A 17,905-nucleotide genomic window follows, 5' to 3' on the forward strand; every position below is an offset into this window, starting at 1 on the left:
AGCAGCACGGAGATCCGATCTAGGCACCAGGAGAGCCATCACTGGGGAGTGATATCACTGGGAAGGTACATCAGTGGGCAAGAAGACCTGATCCTGTAAAAGAAGATCGATAGGGGACCATTCAGAGGAAGAGATGGGCAGGTGCCAATGCAAGAATTCACCCAACATTCTGAAAAACAACATGAAACCACCAGAACCCAGCGACCTCACAACAGGAGGACATGAACATCTTAATCAAGAAGAAGTAGAAAAAATTGACTTTATGAAAGTGATAGAGGCCCTTAAACACCATGTAAAAAAACGCCCTTATAGAAATGGATGAGAAGTATAACAGAAAGTTTGAAGAATTGAGTAAATCAGTGAATGATACCCTAGGAAACCAAGGAAAAACAATCAAGCAGATAATGGAAATAGTTCAAGACTTAAAAACTGAAATGGAGGAAAGGAAGAAAACATAAACAGAGGGCCGGCTGGACATGGAAAATCTAGGTAAATGAATAGAGACTACAGAAACAAGCATAATCAACTGAATACAAGAGATACAAGAAAGAGTCTCAGATTCTGAAGATACCATAGAGAAAATAAACAAACTGATCAAAGAAAACAGCAAATCCAACAAACTCTCATCACAAAACATTCAGGAAATCTGGGACACAATAAAAAGACCTAAGAATAATGGAAGTAGAAGAAGGAGAAGAAGTGCAGCTCAAAGGTCAAGAAAATATATTTAATAAAATTATAGAAGAAAACTTTCCCAACCTAAAGAAAGATGTACCTATGAAGGTTCAAGAAGCATACAGAACACCTAATAGAATGGATCAAAAGAAAAAACATCCCCTCGCCATATAATAATCAAAACACAAAGCATACAGAATAAAGAAAGAGTATCAAGAGCTGCAAAGGAAAAAGGCCAAGTTACTTATAAAGGCAAATCTATCAGACTTACACCTGACTTCTCTGTGGAAACCATAAAAGCCAGAAGGTCCTGGATAGAGGCTCTCCAAAAAATAAGAGACCATGGATGCAAACCCATACTACTATACCCAGCCAAGCTTTCATTCACTATAAATGGAGAAAACAAATTTTCCAGGAAAAAAAAAACAAGTTTAAACAATATGTAGCCACAAATCCAGCCTTACAGAAAGTAATAGAAGGAAAATCATTAACCAAGGAGTCCAACAATGACCACAATAACTCAGACATCTAGAGACCCTTCACCAACACAACCCGAAGAAGGGAAACACACAATCTCTACTACCAAAAAAGTGACCAGAGTTAACAACCACTGGTCATCAATATCACTTAACGTCAATGGCGCAACTCACCTATAAAAAGGCACAGGCTAAGAGATTGGATACGAAAACAGGATCCAACATTCTGCTCTTTACAAGAAACACACCTCAACCACAAAGACAGGCACCTACTCAGAGTAAAGGGCTGGGAAAAGGCTTATCAAGCAAATGGACCTAAGAAACAAGCAGGTGTGGCCATACTAATTTCTAACAATGTTGACTTCAAACTTAAATCAATCAGAAGAGATGGAGAGGGACATTTTATACTCATATCAGGAACAATTCATCAGGATGAAGTCTCAATCCTGAATATCTATGCCCCTAATATAAAAGCACCCACTTATGTAAAAGAAACCTTGCTAAAACTCAAGCCAGTAATCAAACTGCACACACTAATAGTAGTAGATTTCAACACTCCTCTCTCAGCAATGGACAGGACAATCAGACAGAAACCTAACAGAGAAATAAAAGAATTAATAGAGGTAATGGATCAATTGGACTTAACAGACATATATAGAACATTCCACCCAAATAGGAAAGAATATACCTTCTTCTCTGCAGCTCATGGAACCTTCTCGAAAATTGACCACATACTCGGTAACAAAGCAAACTTCCAGAGTTACAAAAAAAATATTAGTAACCACCTGTGTCTTATCAGATCACCATGGATTAAAGTTAGAATTCAACAACAATGCTACCCCCAGAAAGCCGACAAACTCATGGAAACTGAACAGTCAACTGCTGAACCACACTTGGATCAAGGAAGAAATTAAAGTCTTCCTTGAATTTAATGAAAATAAAGAAACAACATACTCAAACTTATGGGACACTATGAAATCAGTCCTAAGAGGAAAGTTCATAGCACTAAGTGCCCACTTAAAGAAAACAGAGAAAGCACACGTTGGAGACTTAACAGCCCAATTGAAAGCTCTAGAAAAAAAAGAAGCAGGCTCACCTAGGAGGAGTAGAAGACTGGAAATAATCAAACTGAGGGCTGAAATCAACAAAATATAATCACAGAAAACAATCCAAAGAATCAATGAAACAAAAAGTTGGTTCCTGGATAAAATAAACAAGATTGATAAACCCCTATCCAAACTAATCAAATGGCAGAGAGAGAATATGCAAATTAATAAGATCAGAAATGAAAAGGGGGACATAACCACAGACACAGAGGAAATTCAGAGAATCATTAGATATTACTACAAAAGCCTGTATGCCACAAAACTGGAAAATGTAAAAGAAATGGACACTTTTTTAGATAAATACCATATACCAAAGTTAAACCAGGACCAGGTAAATAATCTAAATAGACCTGTTATTCGCGAAGAATTAGAAGCTGTTATCAAAAAAACTCCCTACCAAAAAAAGCCCAGGACCAGATGGTTTCAATGCGAAATTCTAACAGAACTTCCAAAAAAACCTAATACCTATACCCCGTAATGTATTTCACAATATAGAAACAGAAGAGTCATTGCCAAATTCCTTTCATGAAACTACAGTTACTCTGATACCAAAACCACACAAAGATTCAACCAAGAAAGAGAATTACAGGCCAATCTCACTCATGAATATCGACGCAAAAATCCTCAATAAAATACTGGCAAACCGAATCCAAGAACACATTAGAAAAATTATCCATTTTGATCAAGTAGCCTTCATCCCAGAGATGCAGGGCTGGTTCAACATATGAAAATCTATCAATCTAATCCATCATATAAATAAACTGAAAGAAATAAACTATATGATCATTTCATTAGATGCTGAAAAAGCATTTTACAAAATTCAACATCCCTTTATGATAAAGGTCTTGGAGAGATTAGGGATACAAGGGACATACCTAAATATTATAAAAGCTATATACAGCAAGCCGACAACTAACATCAAATTAAATGGAGTGAAACTCAAAGCCATCCCACTAAAATCAGGAACACGACAAGGCTATCCACTCTCTCCATACCTCTTCAATATAGTACTTGAAGTTCTAGCAATAGCAATAAGACAACATTAGGGGATCAAGGGGATTCAAATTGGAAAGGAAGAAGTTAAACTTTCGTTATTTGCAGATGATAAGCGACCCCAAAAACTCCACCAAAGAAATCTTAAAGCTGATAAACACCTTTAGTAATGTGGCAGGATACAAAATCAACTCCAAAAAATCAGTTGCCCTTCTATACACAAAGGATATGGAAGCAGCGAGGAAAATCAGAGAAGCATCACCTTTCATGATAGCCACAAACAGCATAAAATATCTTGAGGTAACTCTAACCGAGGTAGTGAAAGATCTGTTTGACAAGAACTTTAAGTCTTTGAAGAAAGAAATTGAAGAGGATACCATAAAAGGGAAGGATCTTTCTTGCTCTTGGATTGGGAGGATCAACATAGTAAAAATGGCAATTCTACCAAAGGCAATTTATAGATTCAATGCAATCCCCATCAAGGTCCCATCAAAATTCTTCACAGATCTTGAGAGGACAATAATCAACTTTATATGGAAAAAGAAAAACCCAGGATAGCCAAAACAATCTTATACAATAAAGGAATGTCTGGAGGCATTAACATCCCTGATTTCAAACTCTATTACAGAGATACAGTAATGAAAACAGCATGGTATTGGCATAATAACAAAGAAGTTGACCAATGGAATCATATAGAAGACCCAGATTTTAACCCACAAACCTATGAACACCTGATTTTCGATAAAGGAGCTGAAAGTATACAATGGAAGAAAGAAAGCGTCTTCAACAAATGGTGCTGGCACAATTGGATGTCAACCTGTAGAAGAATGAAAATAGACCCATATCTTTCACCAAGCACAAAACTCAAGTCCAAATGGATCAAAGACCTCAATATCAGTCTGAACACACTGAACCTAATAGAAGATAAAGTGGGAAGTACCCTACAACATATGGGCACAGGAGATCACTTCCTATGTATAACCCCAGCAACACAGGCATTAAGGGCAACATTGAATAAATGGGACCTATTGAAACTGAGAAGCTTCTGTAAAGCAAAGGACACTGTCACTAAGACAAAAAGGCAACCCACTGACTGCGAGAAGATCTTCACCAACCCGGCAATAGACAAAGGTCTGATCTCCAAATTATATAAAGAACTCAAGAAACTAGACTTTAAAATGCTAATTAACCCAATTAAAAAATGGGGCACTGAACTGAACAGAAAATTCTCAACAGAAGAAGTTCAAATGGCCAAAAGACACTTAAGGTCAGGCTCAACCTCCTTAGCGATCAAGGAAATGCAAATCAAAACAACTTTGAGATATCATCTTACACCTGTCAGAATGGCTAAAATAAAAAACACCAATGATAGCCTTTGCTGGAGACGTTGTGGAGTAAGGGGCACACTCATCCATTGCTGGTGGGAATGCAAACTTGTCCAACCACTATGGAAATCAGTGTTTCAGTTTCTCAGGAAATTCGGGATCAACCTGCCCCAGGACCCAGCAATACCACTCTTGGGAATATACCCAAGAGATGCCCTATCATATGACAAAACATTTGTTCAACTATGTCCATAGCAGCATTATTTGTAATAGCCAGAACCTGGAAACAACCTAGATGTCCTTCAATGGAAGAATGGTTGAAGAAAGTGTGGAATATATACACATTAGAGTACTACTCAGTGGTAAAAAACAATGACTTCTCGAATTTTGCATGCAAATGGATGGAAATAGAAAACACTATCCTGAGTGAGGTGTCCCAGACCCAAAAAGATAAACATGGGATGTACTGACTTATAATTGGTTTCTAACCATTAATAAAGACATTGAGTCTATAATTTGTGATCCTAGAAAAGCTAAATAAGAAGGTGAACCCAAAGAAAACCATATAGTTATCCTCCTGGATATGGGAAGTAGACAAGATTGCCGAGCAAAAATTGGGATCTTGGGGGTGGGGTGGGATAGGGGTAAGGGGAGATGGGGAAAGAAATGTGAGAAGGGGAGGATGGGGGGAACTTGGGGAATTGGGATGGTTGGGATAAAGGAAGGATGGATATGGGAGCAGGGAAGCATATATCTTATATAAGGGATCCATCTTAGGGTGGGCAAGAGACCTGAACCTAGAGGGGCTCCCAGGTGCCCAGGGGGATGTCCCCAGTTAGTGCTTGGGCATCTGAGTATAAGGAACCTGAAATGGCCCTATCCTATAACCACACTGATGAATATCTTGCATATCACCATAGAACCTTCATCGGGAGGTGGATGGAGATAGAGACAGAGACCCATATTGGAGCACTGGAATGAGCTCCCAAGGTCCCAATGAGGAGCAGACGGAGAAAGAACATGAGCAAGGAAGTCGGGATCGTGAGAGGTGCACCCACACACTGAGACAGAGGGACTGATCTATTGGGAGCTCACCAAGGCCAGCTGGACTGGAAGTGAAAAAGCATGGGATAAAACCGGACTCTCTGAACAATGAGGACTGATGAGAAGCCAAAGGACAATGGCACTGGGGTTTGATCCTACTTCATGTTCTGGCTTTTTGGGAGCCTAGCCAGTTTGGATGCTCACCTTCCTAGACCTAGATGGAGGGGGGAGGACCTTGGACTTTCCACAGTGCAGGGAACCCTGACTGCTCTTTGGACTGGAGAGGGATTGGGAAAGGAGGGGGGAGGGGGAGTGGTGTGGGAGAAAGGGGAGGGAAATGGTAGGCTGGGAGGAGGCAGAATTTTTTTTTTATTTTTCAATAAAAAAAAGAAAGAAAAAGATATGCTACTTAGAGCCCTCCGAGCCATCTTGAATCCATAAGAGAGCAAGACTCAGGATAAACACCTATGTAATGAAGAGGTCTAGTCAGGGAGAAAGATCAATTGAATAGTCTAAATAATATCTTCTAATATCACCTCAAATAAACTCTTGACGGAGGAACATTACACTCCCCTTATGGATGTATTTGTATACAAACCTTTTTGTTCGAAATCTTTCACTTTGGCATTTCTTCCATATCACTAAGTGTAAATTATCCTCAGCAAAGAAATTTTTTCCTGTCACCTCATCATTTTGTGTGTGTATCCAGTCACCTGTTTTTTGATTTCTACTCCCTTTACTGTACTTCAGATTGCTTTTCCTTCACAAGGTTTTCAGACCCACAGGTAGACACTCGGTGGTTTTTGATGGTCTATCCCCAGCCTCTGGACAGTAGACATGCTTGACACACCATAACTTCCTCATTGCTTAACATTTAGAGTTCTCCCTTTTCCTTGACTTTGTTTACTCATTGCTTCTCTTATATGTGAAAATGTGTGTAAATAAGTGGGGCTGGAGAGGGGACAAAGTGGTCCAAGTACTCCCTGCTTTACAGAACTGCACTTTTTTTTACTAGTATTTGTTGGTATATGGGGTCAAGAAAAAAAGATGGAAACAGGAACACTGAGCAGAGGCAGCTGCTATAGTCTGGGAAGAGTTTTTACCCTGATGTCAATACTGGTGGAACCCAGCCGAACCTAGAGAGAGTTGTCACAGATGACCAACTGTTGTCATGGTACTTGAGGAGAAATAAATATAGTTTATATGCCATTGCTAAATCGCAAGATTTTGAGACAAGAGACCTCTGGAATAAAGTTTATTGAGCCATGATAGCTGTCAACCAGAAAGAAAGGGGAAAATGATGTTCGTGGGATCAGTAGGCTCTGCCTCCAGCAGCAAGGCTCAATTTCAGATGGAGAAAATACCCTCCTGACCTCCCTCATCTAAAAACCAGGAACCTGTATTATGACATTTGGAGGAAAGAAGGCACAGTTTACTTACACTGAATGCATACTGGCTGCGGATACACGGGGTGAAATTATTTCAACTGAGCATAGTTTTGGGTTCAGCATGTAGACCACAAGGAGAAGCAACCACAGCTCCGGATTAGAGTTTACAAGCAGATGTGGCGCCACCTAGAGGATTGATACAGAATTTTGGTTAAAGGTTTAACACAAAATCAATGTATTAATTAAAGCAATTTTAAAAGCTAATTTCTTTTATCCTGTAATTTGCTACTAATTGAATCTTCTTTTTTACATCTTTGGATGTTCTGTGGATAAATTTATGAGATCTCAGAAACTTTCTCTTTCTACCACTGAATTTTGGAGATATTTGTTGATACAACAAAAGGGAGTATAATCTTCTAATGTTTGAACTTCCCAGTCAAATTTATATAATCTATGCTTCATTGAAATCCATTGCTTCCTAAATGTTATAGCATCATATCATGTAATATATACATGCAAACAAGTATATGTGTACATGTAGAAGAAGAGAAACATTTAGAAGGGAGAACCAGGAAGGGCAGAAATGCCTGGTAAGGACAAAATTCACATTAAGCACACATGAGTCATGCAAGAGGCTATACAGCTAATTTTACGAGTTTTAACTTCATTGTTTTTTTTTCACTTTCTATGGCAGATTTGTTTATAGATATGCAGCTAGCAGTGAAGGTGGAAAACCCTGCATGAAACGCTATGGCTTCAGAACCTCAGAGCAGGTCCCTGGCATGTTGAGTTTGGGATGAGAGGTGTTTGGGTGTTAACGCTGCTGCATAGTGCCTTGTTTGTGAACTCGTTACAAGGAAGTGATTTTAAAGCATATTTTTACACATAATTTGAATGAGCACAATTCTTGGCAAGTGGTCCAATGCTGACCTCCCTCCCTCTACCCCTTCCCTCACCCCATTTCTTGCTTTTAACAGCATGGTGTCCACGGGGATAAATGTCATGTCAGAGTCTTTCAGACAATGTTAAGTTGCAGGCCTCTAAGATTTTAAGATGTCTAACTAAACTTAGACAAAACAATCCAAAAGTGAACTTTTCCGATGTGTGCATTTTACTAATTTCCTGCAAGTTCCACTCCTAGCACCTTCTGGGGCCCTTAATCCTTGAAACTGGCTGTACTCCTCAAATCTTGACATCAGTTGTTGTTATTCTTTTGGTCTCTGGTCCCTTTAAGGGACAAGCCACGCCCACTCCCAGTGACCCCCCCCCAACCCCGGCCTTCGCCATCTTGAATCTCTCTCACTGTCCCCTCTTGACGTGTGTGCACATGTGTCTCTCTCTCTCTGTCTCTCTCTCTTTTTCTCCATTTCTCTTCTCTCTCTCTCTCTCTCTCTCTCTCTCTCCTCTAAGTAATAAATATTCAGTTTTATGCCTAGAAAAAAAGAGACAAAAAAACCAATTTCTAAGTATCTGTTAATACAAGGTAAATATTTTACAACTAGCTTAGTTAATGATGTCAAGAAAACTGGAAAAATTATTTTGAGTGAGCTAACCCAGACCCAGAGAGACAAATGCTGCATATGTAGGGTTCAGAACTAAATCTTTAGACTTGTATGTTTAACTTGGAGAAACACTTTGGGCCACTAAGAGGGAGGAAGAAAGATAGTATGTAGAATATGGGTCGTAGAAGGCAGGTAATATGAAAGGGAAAGGATATAATGACGAGGAAGAATTAAAGTGAGAAGGCAATTAGGAGGATAGAACAGAAGAGCTTGGGAAGGTATAATTAATACTAAGATACTTGAAAAAGCCATATGGAAACCTGCTAATTTGTGTATATACAAGTTTGTTGCTCTACTCAGGATAATGCTGTTCCTCTCAGAAAACACAGATTGCCAAATTATGCTGTCACTCCTGGTTGCCCATCAAAACTTATGCTGAGATCTATTGCTGAACCTTTGGTCATAGGATATAGAAAAATTAAGCTACTACTATCCAAGAAGCTTTCTGCCTGCTGGCTAGCTTTCATAAGTTGTCATGAAGTCTACAGGGAGAAAGAAAGCATCACCATTCTTATACAACTGTGAATGCTGTTAGCTACAATAATAACCAGTCTGGAAACATACATATGTCTTTGATGCAATGCTGTCCCAAATGGTATAGGAGTAGCCAACAACATTCTTGTGAGGTATAAGGACCACACACAAGTGGAAATGCATACCTTGTTCTGTAGATCTGATGAAGAATCCTTGGTTCTGGAGCACATGGGATTGGGGGGAAGCTGCTATTATTACTTTGCTAGACAGACATAGTATCAAACTCTTCTCTAAATACATATCTCTGTACTCGAGGACGAGTGCAGCCCTTAGTCCTCATCAGAGAAGTTTTGTTGTGCAGTGGACAACAAAACAGAAATTCACAACTGGTCAAAGTACAGAAAACAGGTATCCATGGCACCCTCACCTCTAAGTGGGACATCCATGTCACACGCTATCTTAGGGTTTCTGTTGCTGTGATCAAACACAACAGCCAAAAGCTAGGTGGGGAGGAAAGGTTTTACTTGACTTGTACTTCCAAACTGCTATTCATCATCAAAGGAAGCTAGGACAGAAACTCTTAACAGGGAAGGAATGCAGAGGCAGAAGCTGATGCAGAGGCCATCTCTCAAAGCCTCAGAGGACACCAGGGAAGAGGCCACAGAAAGAGTGTAAGAGCCAAGGTCAGTAAGAAACCAAGCCAAACTGTTTCCTGGATGTGACAGGGCTATTGTACTTATAATATCATATCAGCTGTGGTTGCTTCTACAAACCTACACGAGATTAAGTCAGTTAACATCACATCTTGGAATGGGGAAGGGCTCAGAGCCCTCACCTCTAGCTGAGAAGCTTTTGACAGCTGATGACTGCTAGGAAAGACAAAGTCAGCTTTCTTTGGGGATGTGATTCCCAGTAGCTTGACCGAACTTTGGTGGGTGGTGTACCACCCATAATTAGGTGGGAAGCACAAATTGAGTGCGTAGGGTTTTTTCTAAGAATATGACATTGGAAAGGGGTGGGGGATAGGGACTTAGAGCCTGGAGAAGTTGGGTGGAAGAGTGGGGGTGAACATGATCAAAATACATTGCATACATGCATATAGTCCCCAAATGATTTATTTAAAATAGTATGTTTTTCAAAGGATGATTTTAAAAGTCCAAAACTATTGACATACTTTCCTGCATTTTTCAGTATTTATTATTTAGGATACAGTGTACATGTGTTCTGTTTTTTGCTACAGATTCCTGGATGTCCTTTGATATATAATTCATTAGGAAGGAAAGTTGGGAGCACTTGGAAACCTGCAGCTGGCACAGCTGGAAAAGCTGGGAGCCACAAAAGCAGAAGTGACAAGACGAAGCTGGCAGCCAGAGAGAAGCATGCAGCTCTCCTGGCAGGAAGGAGCCCCTGCTCACTCACTTAAACCCAGCTGCCCAGCCAGGCAGCTGCGCATTCTCTCAAATGCCAGAATGGAATTCAGGGCAAGATGTTTTTCTCCTCAATTCTAATGATATTTAGGGCATAAGGTCATGGTGGTTTTCTGGTGTTTTCCTCCCGCATATCTCCTTCTGTTCAACTGGTCATAGCAAGGACATGTTATATAAACACAGATGTTTGGGCTGCAAAGTTTTTTTACTTTTTTGCAACAGGGAACAGACATTATGCGGGCATGGTAGAATGCCCACCACATCACAAGGAGCACACCTGTTGGACTTGACAAGGGAGTTATCAAAACCAACCCGGTGCTGTCTATGTTGGCTATTTTGCTTAGAAACCTAGCTATGGCCATTTTTTTCTTCACATTAACAGATAAAAGATTTAAGTCTAAATCTCTATTCCAAATTGTGTGATTAAATTACTCTAAAATCAAATTTAAATGATTTCCTTCTGATAAAACTCTCCTGATTATTTTTTTAAAAAGCAGATATTCAAGGTGATGATAAAGCAAGAGAAATTTGTCTCTCTGTTGACTTCTTCCCCACTTGCAATATTACATTCTATTAAATATGTAGACATTCCTGAAATATTCATTGGCACAGAAGACACGAATAGTCTCTGTCTCGAATTTTCTTTATCCTACAAAATTAGTATAGTTGAACTTTCAAATGAACTAAAACTCAAGAGTTTAGAAACAGTGAACTATCCACATGGCTCTGTGGGCTTAGATGATATGTCTTCTTATGCATTTGAAAGTATCAAAACAGAACATTTAGCTCATAACCCAAATACTGGAATGATTACACTCATAATCTAACGTTCTACCCGGTGTGTGATGAACATCTGTCACAGGTTTCGAGTCAGGGAGAGCCCTACGGCTTGCTGGTCAACAAGCCTGATGTAGTCAGAGAGTTCCAGAGCAAAAGAGAGATCCTATTTCATAAACAGGATGGACAACATTTGGGGTATACCAGAGGCTAAACGGCACAAGCACATACGCATGCAAGCACATTCACATACACATACCACACATAAGCACATACACACACACGTGTAGTCACATGAACACAAACATATTAAAAGTTTCTTCTAAATTTTGAAAGGACAGAAAGGACCCATCAAGTAAGAAAAAGAGAAACTGGGTTCATCGTTTGCAGGTGGTGTGTTTGCCCAGGCCCTGGCCCTGCCTCATCATCTGAGGCTGTCCTTCCTCCTTAGGCTTCACCACAGCCTTAGTTCCCCCACTTGAGGTCGGAGAGCCACCTCGACTCTGGCCTGAGCTCTTCTTCACCATTTAAGGTTGGAGACTTTACTCATGCTCTGGACCTTACCCCATGTTTCCCTTCTAGCCCAGGAAGTTAGATGGTAACCCCCTAGTCAGTCCCCCTCAGTTCCTCTTTATTTGTAGTACACACATGGTCAATGTAACAGGCCACCTAGGTCCCAGTGGTTCACACCTTTGTTTTGTTTTGTTTTGTTTTGTTTTTGTCCACACACTATAGTCTATAAGTTTCCTCTCCCAAAGAACACAGACTACTTTACACTGTAGAACCTTTGCGTGTAGACCTCCTTAGTCAGAGATGAGCGTGTCCAGCATCGCTTTAGTGCATATCAGGACCCCTTTCTCTTTAGTCTACTTCTAAGCAGAACCTCTACATCTCACCTCTTGCTTTTGTTTTTGTGTTTGCCATTCCTTCCTGTGCACATTCCATTCTTTACCTCTAGTAAAACAGCCTAATGCCAACCACTACCCCACTGTTTCTCTCTCTTCACTTTCTCTCACAATAATCCATGTACACCATACGACAGGGCCGTCTTCTATTTCCTATAACATTTTGTATTTACAGAATGATTGTTTTGTCGTCAACTCACACTCCGTGTGGTGTGTTTATTGCTGGACCATGACTATAGTTACAGACAGTACTCAACTTCGGTAGGTGTCTGGGGATACAACCTGGTGCCTGAACAACAGACTAACAGAAGAAAGTGTCACCTCAAGCCCACCACAACCTAGTCTTTCCTGAACACCATTCCACTAAAAGCAGAAAAACAACCTGAGTTGAAAAACAACAAAAATTTTTTATCAACAATCTGATCCCAGATAGGCAGGTCCCAAGGTAAAACCCTTCAAAGGACATGAAAAACCAAGACAACTTGTTGAATTATGGCTATGGTTCTTTGTAGCTATGAGAAATAGTAAGTATGCTATCTTTGAGGCCCCTCCATGTTGCACGGAGGCTGCTTGTTTGTTTCCTGACTGCTCAGCCCAAAAATAATAAAGTTTCAACGTTTGTCTCCAGCAGGGCTACATGGCTTCTCTCTCCTTTGCCTCCTTTCTCCCAGCATTCAGTTTAGTTTTCCCCATCTAGCTAGCTTCTGCCCTGCTATAAGTCCAAAACTTTCCTTTATTAACCAATGGTATTCACAGAAAACAGAAGGGAATTCCACATCACCTAGAGAAAACTGGTTGCTGGCTAGTCCTATAGTGTACTATAAATGTAACTTTTATGTATTATCTTAAATATTAATTTATTAGTCTGCATCTCTGATGGAAGCTGAAAACTTGATGCCTATAGCAATGAATTTATTACAGATTGATCCACATGAGTTCCCCGGAATCCAAAGATAAGAGACAAACTTTTATGCTAGCCTGTTCTGGGTGATTCTAGGTGACTAGCATCTTAATTGGTATTAGGACGTGCTTGACCCCCATGACGAGCAGAGGCCTCATAGCAAATCAAAAGAAAGTACCAAGCTCCTAGGCTGATGGTCAAAATGTAGTCACTTTGCTTTGTGTGGGGAACTTACCTCTACATTTCTACCTGTATATCACCAACATCAAGGTATTGACTGTGAAACCGCTTCAGAGCTGAGCATGGGTCTTGGTGTCATAGCTGCTGTGGCTGATCTACCATAAGGCTGTAGGGCTCTCAGGCCTAGAAGGCACTGGGGTATTTTAGAGAAGAGAGGAGTGACCATCACAAGAGACCAACGGCTTAGCCTGTCACAGCCTTTGGAATTCAAGACAGTCTCAAAGGTGTGAAACAGGCTTCATGGTTGATGGTAATAGTTGATATCCCAAAGATAGTAGCTTAATGTTTCACTATATAGAATATTCCAATTACATCAGAAGATTAAGCAAACAAGAGGTCAAGACATAAAAGCGCAAAGCCATGTGGGCTGGGTAGTTTTTATGTCAGCTTGACACAAAGCTAGGACCATGTAGGTAAAGGAAATCTAAATTGAGAAAATGCCTCCATAGCAATTGGTCTGTGGCATGCATGACTGGAGAGCATTTCATTGATTGAGAATTGATGTAAGAGGGCCCAGCTCACTGTGGGCAATGCAACTCTTAGGCAGGTAGCCTGGATGGTGTAAGAAAGCAGATTGAGCAAGCCATGAAGAGTAAGTCAATAAGCAACTCTCTCTTCCATGACCTCTGCACCAACTCCTGCCTCCAGGCTCCTCTGTTTGAGTTCTTATCCTGACTTCCCTCAGTGATGGACTCTGATGTGGAGCTGTAAACTGAAATAAACGCTTTCCTCACCATCTCGTTTTCAGTCACGGTGTTTTATCACACCAATAGAAACTCTAAGACCCCAAGTGCGTCCAAACCCATCTGGACAACGTACCTCAGAATTGTTCTAGCCAGAAGGCCTTTGGAGTTCTTAAAGGAACTCAGCCACTGTAGGTGTCAGGGAGGGAAAATGTCCAGTTGAATAAGAACAGTAAGAAATGCTACATCCGTGGGCACGCAGCCTAACAAGGACCTGTGAAAACTGGGCATGAGAAGAGGCACGGCAGAATGCCTGGCATTAAAAATAAATGAGTAAATAAATTCTGCCCCTTCAGAAGAGAAGAGGTTAACAAGAGCCTGCTGTATTACAACAAGAATTCGCTGACTTGCTTGCCATAAGGGTCTCTGAGGTAACAGACAGCAAATAGGACAGACCTAGGGATGATCAATTGGTGTGTCCCAGGAGCCCACTGGTTCCCTGTGCATTGCCTGGGGTCTGAGCCATGCAGGAGTTAAGGGGAACATTGTGAAGTCTGTCTGAAGGGTAGGAAGAGTATGCTGAGCCTGTGGATGAATGACAGAGCCGTGATGGAGGATTTGGGGGAATATCGGACAGAGTTAGACTCTTATGTAGTCAGAGCCAGACAAAATTAGTTTTGACAGAATATCCTGGGAAGAATTTTATAGCAGTTAAGAAAGAATTTGCCTGGAGTGATGGGGAGCATGCATGTCACCGAGACACTTTCTGTAGTAATATTCCATTTGAATTTTGTCTGCTCACACTTCCTGCATACTCAGTTAATACTATTTCCTTCTTAGGTCTCTGAGAAAGCTGAAGATTAGATAGAGTTGTAGTTTACCAGACTCAGAAAGCAAGTTATGATAGAAAGTAAATTAGGTACAAGACTTTGGACTCACCAAGATATGATAGATATGGAATATTTTCTCTGAATTTGTCAAATGCAAATGGACTAGACATTGTTGATGTAGTTATTACCTGTATATATTGTTTATAGTCATTATACTTATTGTATATAGTTTTTCTTACATTAATTACAACTTTCCCTCTTAATATTAGACAAAAAGTGGAAATGTAGTGATATTTCATTTGTATTTTAATAAATAAAGCTTGCCTGAAGTTCAGAGAGTAAAACAGCTGCTCTGATCAGCCTTACAGACCAGGCAGTGGTGACACACACCTTTAATCCCAGTAGCCACACTAGTTTGCCATAGAAACCTGGTGGTAGTGGTGCACTCATTTAATCCCAGCACTGGAGAGGAACATAAGATGGGGGAGAGACAGCTCTCAGTCACAGTCTCATTCTGAGATGCAGGATCGCCATTTCGGACTGAGATAAGAACCAGTGGCTGGCTGTTTTGTTTTCCTGGCCTTCGGTTTGAACCCCAACTTTTGTCTCGTGCTACAATTTTCCACCAGGACAGTTTTAAAAGTGGAAGTTCTGTGTCGTGGACTTTTATACTTAGTTATTGCAACCGACCTTTAGGGTTCCCTTTAAAGGGAAAGTATCGGTGCTTACTTAGTTGGTTTAATGCTCTCGTAGGGGCTCTCTTTCTGCTTATTTCAGCCATTTTCTGGAAAGGAATGCTGACCCTGCCCAGGTGCAGCTCATTAGTAACCCATGGAGTTTAACAGCCACTGGATTAGTTAGTAATACCTAGTAAAATCCCTTTGAGAATGACTAAAACCAGTCACTTACTGACTCTGCTGTAGGTAGATAGGGCCCCTAACTGAAGGATGTCAGTCCGGGAGCCTTAGTACGGGCCTGGTAGTATGTGTTTCAAAATATCATAACTGCTTGGTGTTGTTATTATTCTTTCCTATTGGTGTTCAAGACAGAGTTGGTGGCCAATAATTAACCTTGAAACCTTGAATTGCTAATTTAACCATAGCTAGGTGATGCAGGTAATCTATCGTCACCATCTTCAGGGATGGGTCAAAGTCTTATTGACCATTCAAGCATGAGAGACCTTTTTTTCGATGGTTCCCCTCTTCCAAGAAAATTCTGGTTAATGTTCACCCTTTAGTGCTTCCATGGTATCTGTTCACGCTGGAATTTTTAGAGGCACCTGCCCACCCCTGGGTTCTCACTGACCTTCCAGGACTAAGATCCAAGTCTTTTTTGTCCTTATCATTTAGACATCCATACTTGGACTATAGAAGGACTTCGACAAATCTTTAAGTGGGGCTGAGAGGTTTTTGTTATAACGTCCGTGTAAATTTACATAAACATAGATAGAAATTAGATTTTAAAACAGTGATTTTGGTTGCATATAGTGGGTTCTTGTGCTAATTTTTCTTTATTCTTAAGAATTTCATATGCATATACAGTGAAACATGATCATATTCATCCCCAACCACTCTCCTCAAACACTGCCCAAGCATCCCTGCCCCAACACTTGCCTCTTGCCCCTCCCAACTCTGTGTCGTTTTAAGGATAATATCCACAGGATTGAATATGGAACTATACATCGAAGCAGGAGACATAGACCGGTGGTCATGGTCATATATTAAATCTCAGTCTGCAAACCTTCTCCAGCCTCTAAAATATACCCAAAATGTGAAAGGGGACAGTGCAAAGATAGCCACCAGCCCTCTTAAGATCTTAAGATCTCTTGAAGCCTAGTGACCCCCCCACCACGCTGTCTTCCAATCAACAGAAACACATCCAGCTGTAGCCCTCTGCTGGGCCTTCATGTGGCCTTCACAGCACTCCGCCTGATTCCACCCTTAACCTTGACAACAAAGAAAGAGCTGACCATCACTATTCAAAACCTTTTAAAGTTAGATTTATCTATAGTTAAAGATATAAAATTAGACGTCATAAGACAAATAAAGGGACTCCCCGCAGATTTATGGAAAACCCTTTCTGTAAGATGTTTTGGTTTCCTTTTAAAGTTAAACAAATCTATTTTCTTTTGTACCTTTTAATCTTAGGCAGGTCTTTGGACTGTAGAACAAGATGTTCTCTTTAGCTCAAGAGTAGCCTTCCGCCAAAAGAAGCCCTCCTCAGCTGGTTCCGACCTCGGTTTTAGTGTCAGTTTGTCACAAAGGAGAATCACTCAACGAAGTGCCCTGATTACCTTGACTGATGTGGGAAGCCCTACCCTGATTGTGGGCGGCACCCTCTGGTAGCAGCCCAAATAAAAAAACGCCCTGTCCAGGAGGAACATCTGGCCCAGTGCTGGCTTTGGTTCCTTCTTGCATCGGAGTTGACAGGCAGTGCTGCTGCTGGCTCCCTTGTAGAGAGCAGAAACCATCTTTTCCCAGCCTGCTTCGTGAACCGGAGACCAGCTGGGTCTCAGAAACCTTCCACACTTCCAGCTCCAGGTTAGGACTACTGACACACCGGCCTTGAGGCTACGTAAGTACAGTTTGTCTCCCCACAGCTCTTATGGGACCATTCAAACTGCTGAGGCATTTAGCCTCAAGAAGCAGGTAGCCACTAGTTCCTGAGGTGTGACTTAACTGTTCTTACTCTTTTTAATGCTGATTTAATAAATTCTGGGAGATAGATAGATAGACAGGCATCCTCTTGGTTCTGTTGCCCTCTAGAACCCCGACCCAAACACACAAGCTATCTATTTACTAACTACCAAGCATGCTCTTTGTGGATGGTACCATCCACCATCAGTCACAGCATTTTGTCACCAGAACTTCTAAGTTAAAAACCTGGACTGGAGCAGCCATCCTAACATACCGATTAATGAAACAAGTATTTGCTAAAAAAAACAAAGGGGAGAAAAATCTCTTCTACGTGGCTCTGGGGGACGGGGGAAGGAAAACAGATAACAGCGCTCACTGAGCCCCAAGTTCATGTTCATGGTACTGCTATGAGCTCACAATCAGCAGAGGAAGAGCTGCTATAGGAGCCATAGGTAAACAGAGT

The 17,905-nt window shown here is 40.9% G+C and overlaps 1 long non-coding RNA gene across 2 annotated transcripts in view; it reads right to left on the minus strand.

Moving 5' to 3' along the window:
* LOC142853900 (uncharacterized) overlaps nt 1–17,068 on the minus strand; it is a 59,202-nt gene extending 42,134 nt beyond the window's left edge. Inside the window, exons 1-3 of one of the 2 annotated variants that reach the window (XR_012911284.1) lie at nt 16,941–17,068; nt 14,113–14,259; nt 7,060–7,193 (exon numbers count right to left, since the gene is read on the minus strand). This is a non-coding gene — a long non-coding RNA (uncharacterized LOC142853900). Of the gene's footprint in view, nt 1–6,965; nt 7,194–14,112; nt 14,260–16,940 lie in introns of those variants that run through there. The other variant, XR_012911283.1, reaches the window with a different exon arrangement.
* Nucleotides 17,069–17,905: the final 837 nt, after the last annotated feature.

This window comes from Microtus pennsylvanicus, chromosome 7 (genome assembly GCF_037038515.1).
Source record: "Microtus pennsylvanicus isolate mMicPen1 chromosome 7, mMicPen1.hap1, whole genome shotgun sequence".
Taxonomy (NCBI): domain Eukaryota; kingdom Metazoa; phylum Chordata; class Mammalia; order Rodentia; family Cricetidae; genus Microtus; species Microtus pennsylvanicus.